This window comes from Cricetulus griseus, chromosome 2 (assembly GCF_003668045.3).
Source record: "Cricetulus griseus strain 17A/GY chromosome 2, alternate assembly CriGri-PICRH-1.0, whole genome shotgun sequence".
NCBI classification, from domain to species: Eukaryota; Metazoa; Chordata; class Mammalia; order Rodentia; family Cricetidae; genus Cricetulus; species Cricetulus griseus.
The window spans coordinates 205,109,081-205,117,114 of NC_048595.1; positions in this window are offsets into that span (position 1 = coordinate 205,109,081).

Sequence of the window (8,034 nt, forward strand, 5' to 3'; positions counted from 1 at the left end):
GGCTCCAGGACCAGACAGCCACAGCACACCACACCGCGTAAACTCCGGAGGAGTTACTTCAGAGGAATTTCCGGTCCATGCCGGAAATACAGCACCAGACGGTCGGAAAACCCGCCTCTGAGACTTTGGACCGGAAGAGCGGAGCCACGCTGCTCACAGCCGACTTAAAGTGAGCTGCGCGTGCGTGGGGTGTTCGTCCTCCACTCGACGAGTTTGTTTTGAACCTCATTAGTGCTAGGGGGCTTGCGCTTACCCTGTAGTCCAGGCTAGCCCACAACTCAGAGATCTGCTTGTCTCTGCATCCCCAGTGCTGTGGTTCACTGCGCCCTGCCTTCGCTCTGGTTTTTGTTGAGGCCACTGCTTAGATCGCTAAGGTAGGACAGTGAACACACCTGATGGTTCCCTCAGCCTCCCTTCAGCTGGGATCACAGCCGTGTTCCACCACACCTGGTTTCTGAAAATTAAATTCTAAACGGGAGAGGTAGGAAATACACATTGTTTTAAGGGAAATAAAATGGTCCAGTGTCATTCTAAATGGAGTGGCCCTGAATGGGGGTGTGTGGCTCACTTTTTGCCTATACCAGAAACCAAAGAATAATCTTGGTACCTCACCAAAGATGACACGAACAATAACTCAGCAAGGCATTTCTTTTTGAAAATGGTGCCCCAAGGGGGCTGGAGAGATGGCTCAGAGGTTAAGAGCACTGACTGACTCCTCTTCTAGGGGTCCTGAGTTCAATTCCCAGCAACCACATGGTGGCTCACAACCATCTGTAATGAGATCTGGTGCCCTCTTCTGGCATGCAGTCATAGATGCAGATGGAACCCTGTATACATAATAAATAAATAAATCGAAAGAAAGAAAGAAAAGGGTGTGCCAGAACCCAAAGGGGCTAACAAGCACATTCAAGGAGGCTGTTCACGTAGTTTTTAATTTGGTGATTGTGTGTTTTCCCCATTGGCTGGGGTTAGACCTCATGGCTTCTGACAAGTATCCGGTTTTAAAACAAGGCACAGAGGAAATGGAAGGAAGGGGAAAGGTAGGGTCAGCTGTTTTGAATTATCAAATTCTGGTCAGCAGCCTGCGTGTGGCGGGGGCAAAAGTTTGTTTGTTTTTTCCCCTCCCATCTAGCAGGTTCGAGCCCCATCACCACATAAACCAAATATGTGGTAGCTCATGTCTGTAATCCCAATACCTGGAAGGTGGAGGCAAGAAAGAAGTAAGCAACACTTGACTACCTCATAGTTTGAAGTTAGCCTGAAATACGTGTTACATGTTTCCAAAAATAATAGTAGAGTGGTCCTGGACTAGATCTAAGTAAAAGAAATGAAGACTGGTTTCATTCTGTGTTTATTTTGAAAGAAAAATGGATGGGATTTGCTGAGATAATATGGAAAGTGGGGAATAAGAAAGTAACACCCAAAATTTTTGGTTTCAACACTACAAAATGATGTACCTTAGGGGAAGTTCAGATTTGGAAGATGATTCGGAGCAAGTCAGATGTAAGTGGCAGTACTAAGTCTATTTGGTGTTTCATAATAAAATGTCACAAGTGGCATGATTTCAATAGCAAAACTTAAGAAAGGAGAAGTGGGTGAAAGAGGGACCAGAAAGAAGGGGGAGGGGGGATGAGAAAGCATGACATATGAATGAAAATGTTACTATGAAACCCATTGTGCTAACAAAGGAGCAAACAATACAAAATTGGATTATGTCTCTAAAGAGAGCTGGGAAGATAACTGAGTGGGGAAAAGGACTTGCTGCACGAGCATCCAAGGCTTGGTTTTGGATCCCCAGAACCTACATAAATGGGGCAGGCATGGTGTTACATAGCTATGATCCTGGCACAGAGGGGCAGAGAAAAGAGAATCCTTGGGGCTTAGTGGCCAGTCTAATCATTTGATCTCTAGATTTAGTGAAAAATCCTGTTGCTAAAAAATAAAGTGAAATGAGGCTGTGGGGAAATGAGTCTGAAAAAGCACTTGACACAAAGGTATACAGATCAGCATTTAGAGCTAGGGAACAACCAGGCAAAAGCTGAAGAGACAGCTCAATGGCTGAGCGTGTGTTGCTCTTCCAGAAGTCTGTGGTTTGCTTCCCAGAACCCACATGTAGGCTCATGGCCATCTCTAAATCCAGTTCCATGAGATCTGAGGCTTTCTTCTAATTTCTGCAGGCACCAGTCACACATGGGATGGACATGCATTCAGCAAAACATTCATACAAATAAATCTAAACAAAGCAAAAACGGGTGGCACATACACTAGAACAAATGAGGAAAGCAATAGAGCGCGCGCACACACACACACACACACACACACACACACACACACACACACACACACACACACCAACCCACCCACAAAAACGGGTGGCACATACACTAGAACAAATGAGGAAAGCAATAGAGCACACACACACACACACACACACACACACAACCAACCCACCCACCCACCCACCCAAGCAGGCCCGGGGGAGTGAAAGTCATAGCTGAATTTGTAGACACTTTCCTTTGGTCTGTACTGCTGAGTCTGTATTGAAAATGTGTCCACTGTCTGAGAGCTGTCTTCATAGTGGCCATTTTCCTCCTTTGTGCCTCTGCTTTGTGCTTCAGGTGTCTCTGCTGATCTCACCCATCTTTGTATTCTATAGGCTAAGCAGGTTCTCGCCCTCTGGAGACTTCCCAGATCATATCCAGGCGGGGGTGGAAGCAAGCACAGCACTGAGATCACTCCAGATGGAGGAACTGTCTTCATACTTTCCAAGCCTCTCAAGTATTAATCATACTGCTGGAGGGCTTCGGCTGTGGCTATCAAATGCATCCCTGGAACTTTAGATTTCTTATACTTCAGAAGAGCAAACCATAGATAGATGGCTTCCAGCATTTGATTCTACCCACTGGCTTTAGGCTCAGTTATCTAAACTCCAGGGTTATTCCTAGCTGAGATCTGTTCTCAGACCACCAGGGAGCAAAGCTGTCTCTCCCTATGCATTTCTCTACCTTAGTCAGCTTCCTGCCACCTGCACCTTTCAGCTTATTTCAGTCTCCAGCCACAGCGCTCACCACAGCTGCCTCTCTGAACCTTCCCTTATGCCAAACAAATAGAGCCTCAGGTCATGGAGTCATACAGTGTGACAGGATGGGAATTCTCTCCTCAGCTGGCCCATCTACCGGAGGAATCACCATTTCACCAAACCCCACAACTGGAGCTGAGGCTCATGAAGGCTGTAGGACTGTCCTAAGAATAGGAGTACCTGGCTTTCATATAGCTTTCCTTTTGAAGAGGCATCTGAATCCCCCTTCATGGCTTTTCCTCTATTTCTCTCCTTGGAATATGTATTTTTCTTACTCTGAATCTCTTTCACCAGATGCCTTGGGTTGTTTTGCTGTTTGAATTATTAATGTAGTCAGAGGGCACTTAGGGTGGGTTCTCCCCCCCCCCCCCCACACACACACGGGTTCTGAGGATTGGATTAAGTTTCCAGGCATGTGTGGCAAGCACTTTCACCCACTGAACCATCTCCCCAGCCCTGTTCTTGTTTTTAATCACTATTACATTCAATGTGGGCCACACAAAGATCTACTAAAGAGGCTTTATGGACATTACAGGATGAGACACTGAGAGTTTCTAGGTAACTGCTAGGTGTTCTAAAGAACAAACAAGAAGGAACTTGTATAAACACACTATGTCAAAGAACGTATCTGTACACACAAGTCACAGTGGGAATAAATACCAGCTTTATTAACACTCAAAGTGCCATCATTTATATCCATCCCATAGTCCAGAAGTTTACTGAGAGTAAGCCTCTGTACCACAATCCGTCCAAAGATGAACAGGAAAGAAAAAGTATGTCTCACTGTACTAAATATTGCAGGCCTCCATGCATGACAAATCTAAATAAAGATGTGTCGATAATACACAAATTGACATATAACAAAGTCATTATCACTAACAAAATATAAACATGGTTTCTTTTATATTAAATTTTTAAAAAGCTATTTACCAGCAAGAGAAAAATACATAGAAATTATAAAACTCAAGAGATTTTACACAATTTTTTACAAGAACAATTCTGAATGAACAACAAACCCAAAGTGTGTGTGAAATGTGGTACATACTACACTGTGTCTGGCTTATGGTAGGTTCTAGTCACATGGGTTCCTTTCAACCTAATAAGCTTAGTGATAGTGAACGTCAACTGTAGACTTTATTCCTAACACAAATCATTTCATAACACCACACAATTTTAGAAGGCTTCCATTCAACATTGAATACAGTAACATTGTCAGACGGGAAACCTAATTTCCAACTCTTTCTGCCAGTTTCTTAAAACACACAGCACAGTATAAAAGATACACCGAGTATTTGGAGATTCCTAACACAATGGTAGTCAACTGTGAAGAATCACAATATGCCAATGCATTGTTTCATAAACTGTCTAACTTTGCTCAGTAAGAGAAAAATTAAAGCTTGAAAACTTTGGAAATAAAGGAAATATTCAAAAGCAATAGCCGGACAGGTCTAAAGTAATGGAAATATAAAAATCTTGGCATGTCTTCAAGACAATTTAGTTTCTCACATTTTTAACAGCTTTGAGAGGTCAAAGGCCATGTCAGTGGACAGTGTGTTTCGCTACTGTTTTAACAATCTCCCACCCCACCCCCCAAAAAGGATGTTAGTTGCAAGAGTATTTTAACTGAGCTCTAAGCAAAATTTGTATCCAGTTCTGGAACTACAGATGCTTTAAATGGTTAAAACCAAAATTTTAAAAATAATTTTGAACAGCCAGATGAAAATATAGTATAGTGTATATATATATATTTATAGTAAATAATCTTTCAGAAAGCCTTTACATATATTTATCATAAAGTTCTTTAAATTGTAGAAATGAAATGAAAATAAGAATTTACTCAGATATATACATGTGCCTACACACAGAAAAGGACATCTCCACACAAACACTTATCTCTTGATACAGAATACTTTCAACCTAGGAACTGATTCAGAATACAGGATAAAATTTGAATGCAACACTGAACTCCTGAGTTCCTCAACAAAGACAGAACCACACAAGGTAACTTTGCAAAAGCAAAAAAGTCCTACTAAATGTTGTAGCAGCGTAGTAACTGAGGGCTACATTTGGGAAGAAGTGCAAACACGAAGACAGTAGTTCAATGCACACACTCATGATTCTCAGACACTCAACAATTATTGGTCATATAAATCAGTGTACAAATTAAATGTTTGGAAAATGTGCAAAAAAGTCAACATTGATAAGAAACAAAAATATACATAATTATAAACTGCCCAGTATTCAACTGAGATTAAAAATATTTGCTGAAAATAATACATTAAATATAGAGAATTTAATGGATACATTTTAAATTTACAGTAAGTCAAAGGGTAAATTTACAAATTGATAATCATAGTTTGTAAGATAAAAGTTTATTTTAAAATTTATCCAAGTTTATTTACAATGAGTAAAAACAACCACATGAAAGAGATGTTAGACATTAAAAGTATTATTTTTTTGGTTTTAACTTTGTTAGAATATTTCAGAATGCAGGCTGAATTTTAAAACCAACATCAATAGAAGAAATGTAAACCTTTTAATTACTAATTATAAAAAAAACCCACAACTGTCTTTAAAGAAGTATTCTCGTCCCTAGAGAATGTAGTTTTAACCCACAAGGGTTTGGCCTATTTCCTTTTGCCCATAAGCCTTTCTGGCTTGTAGCTTCCCACTAGCCTACTCTCCTTTCTGCAGGTGGGAAAAAGTCTTTGGAAAAATGAGAACATGTCAAAATATCCTGGAGTCCAAGAGTCTACTCAAGTTTAACATATATTTACTTATCTTCCCTTCTAAGTAATGCTAATGGTAAAATCACTGATTACACAGGGTTTTTTTTTAAGAAATTATAAAACATACAAATAAATGAACACAAAGTGCTTTTCTCTCTGGCATTACAAGATTCAGAAATCCGAAGTAGGGGACAAATTCTGTAAGCTTTATAGAACTAGAGAGCAGATGCTTCTGTATGTTCCAAACTGTCTATGGCACAAAGCAGACTTCAATTCATAACCTACTTTTCTTCACAGCATTGTCAAAATGTCCCTTATGTCAAACACAAGCTCAAAAATGTTAAGACACTATAAAGAAAATAAGCCACCAATCTGAGGAATCAGATGTCAGTACAAATCTACATACATCAGTGATTAAATGATGTTAATAAGATTGGCACACATACAAACTCAAGTCTGCAGTATCTATATAACAACTCCACAATAGTTTAAGGAGATTCTGCATGTCTAAATGCAAACACTGAGCACCTGTCCTTTTCCTTGAAGGATAGATTGGCATACAAATTCTACTAGCATCTGCTCTACCATTTATATACTATTAGCTTATACTAGCAGATTTAACAGGGCTAGTCATTTTGGCTATATGTGCAGGGAATACAAAAGCTTTGGTTTAAAGTGATTCTGGTAATACAGACTGAGCTACAAACAAACATCATCAGGCAGAAGGACAGGAGTATTCTCTTGTTTAATGTCTTTGCTGCTAGGGAACAATACCTTATGACTAATACCTTATGAATGTCTATTAAAATTCACAAACACAAAACCACCAAGAATTATGTGAGACTGTACATAGACAATGGATACAATTTATTCTTTTCTTTACTATAGCTATGACTCCTCCCTTGCATTCCTGAAGCTTAACCTGTACCACTCTTAGTACCTCTGAGAAAAGAAATGTCTATGTTCCCCTGAAAGCTTATCATCTCCAGCTCTGAAAGGTGAGAATGGAGAGAAGGATGTCCCTGGTATTTCCACAGCTCTTATGGCATCCTGTTTAGATAATGGGAGAAGTCAAAGCAACACTAAAGATACCTATGTAGTAGGAACAGTGGCATCACAGCACACCTTCCTTAGCCAACCAAAAAGAGGTATAAGAATATTTCCTTTTGAAGACTTGGTAAGCTAAGGAAGCTGGTTAGGTTGGATAATGTCTGGCAGAATTTCTATTCCAAAAAGTTCATAAAGAAATATCTAAGACTGAATACTTTCTATTTAAGAATTATATATAAGCTAATTATCATATACTCAACACACAAATTGAATTTTAATCTACTTTTAGCAACTAAGAGCTTGGCAATTTACAATAAATACCTTTATTAAACCATCATTTGCACTAGCTACTTAGGGAAAATATACTGGCATGCCTACTTGAGGGTGATTATTATCATCCCACATTAGTAGATCATACATTTTCAGTTGTTCTTCCAAGAACAAAGACAGATCTAACCAAACAACTACACTATCCTTCCTACCCCTGCCCCAGCTCCAAACACACACACACACACACACACACACACACACACACACACACACACACTTACTTACTTCACAGAACAGTAAGCTAGAGTGTTAGTCAAAATGTTAAACACTAAGGATTAGAATCCACTGTTCCTGGATTTCTTGCTCATTGCCTCAACCTTTGTAAAACACTTAAAAGAGTGCTTTAGGAAAAGACAACAACCCTAGTTATATGAAAATCATAACCAAATAATAATGCACAAAGAACTTGGACAGTGCCAGTATGACTGAAAATCATGTAATCAACTCAAAAATCAATTTACTATGTCTTTTAGAATGAGAATACCTTTCTATAGTTATTCTAGGAATTCACATCTAGTGGAGATTGCAATCAGATAAATGCTTCTGTTTCTCTCCTAACTTTTTTTAAAGGAGGTAGTAAGGGTAAGAGGAGAAAATAAGCATTAAGAAACACAGGGGCCAACACACAGTCTAAGGCCAAATAAACTCTTGAGGCCTATTGATTTTGGAAAACTTCATTTTGTTAGGTGATTTGAATTACAAATATAAAATAAAATTAAGGCATACAGAGAAAAAGGCACTACTAAAAATTAACAATTTGCTTTTCATTGAAGTTTAACCAGTGTTAAAGTGAAATAAATATGAATGTTACATCTAAAAAACACCACCAGATTTAGTAATAAACTA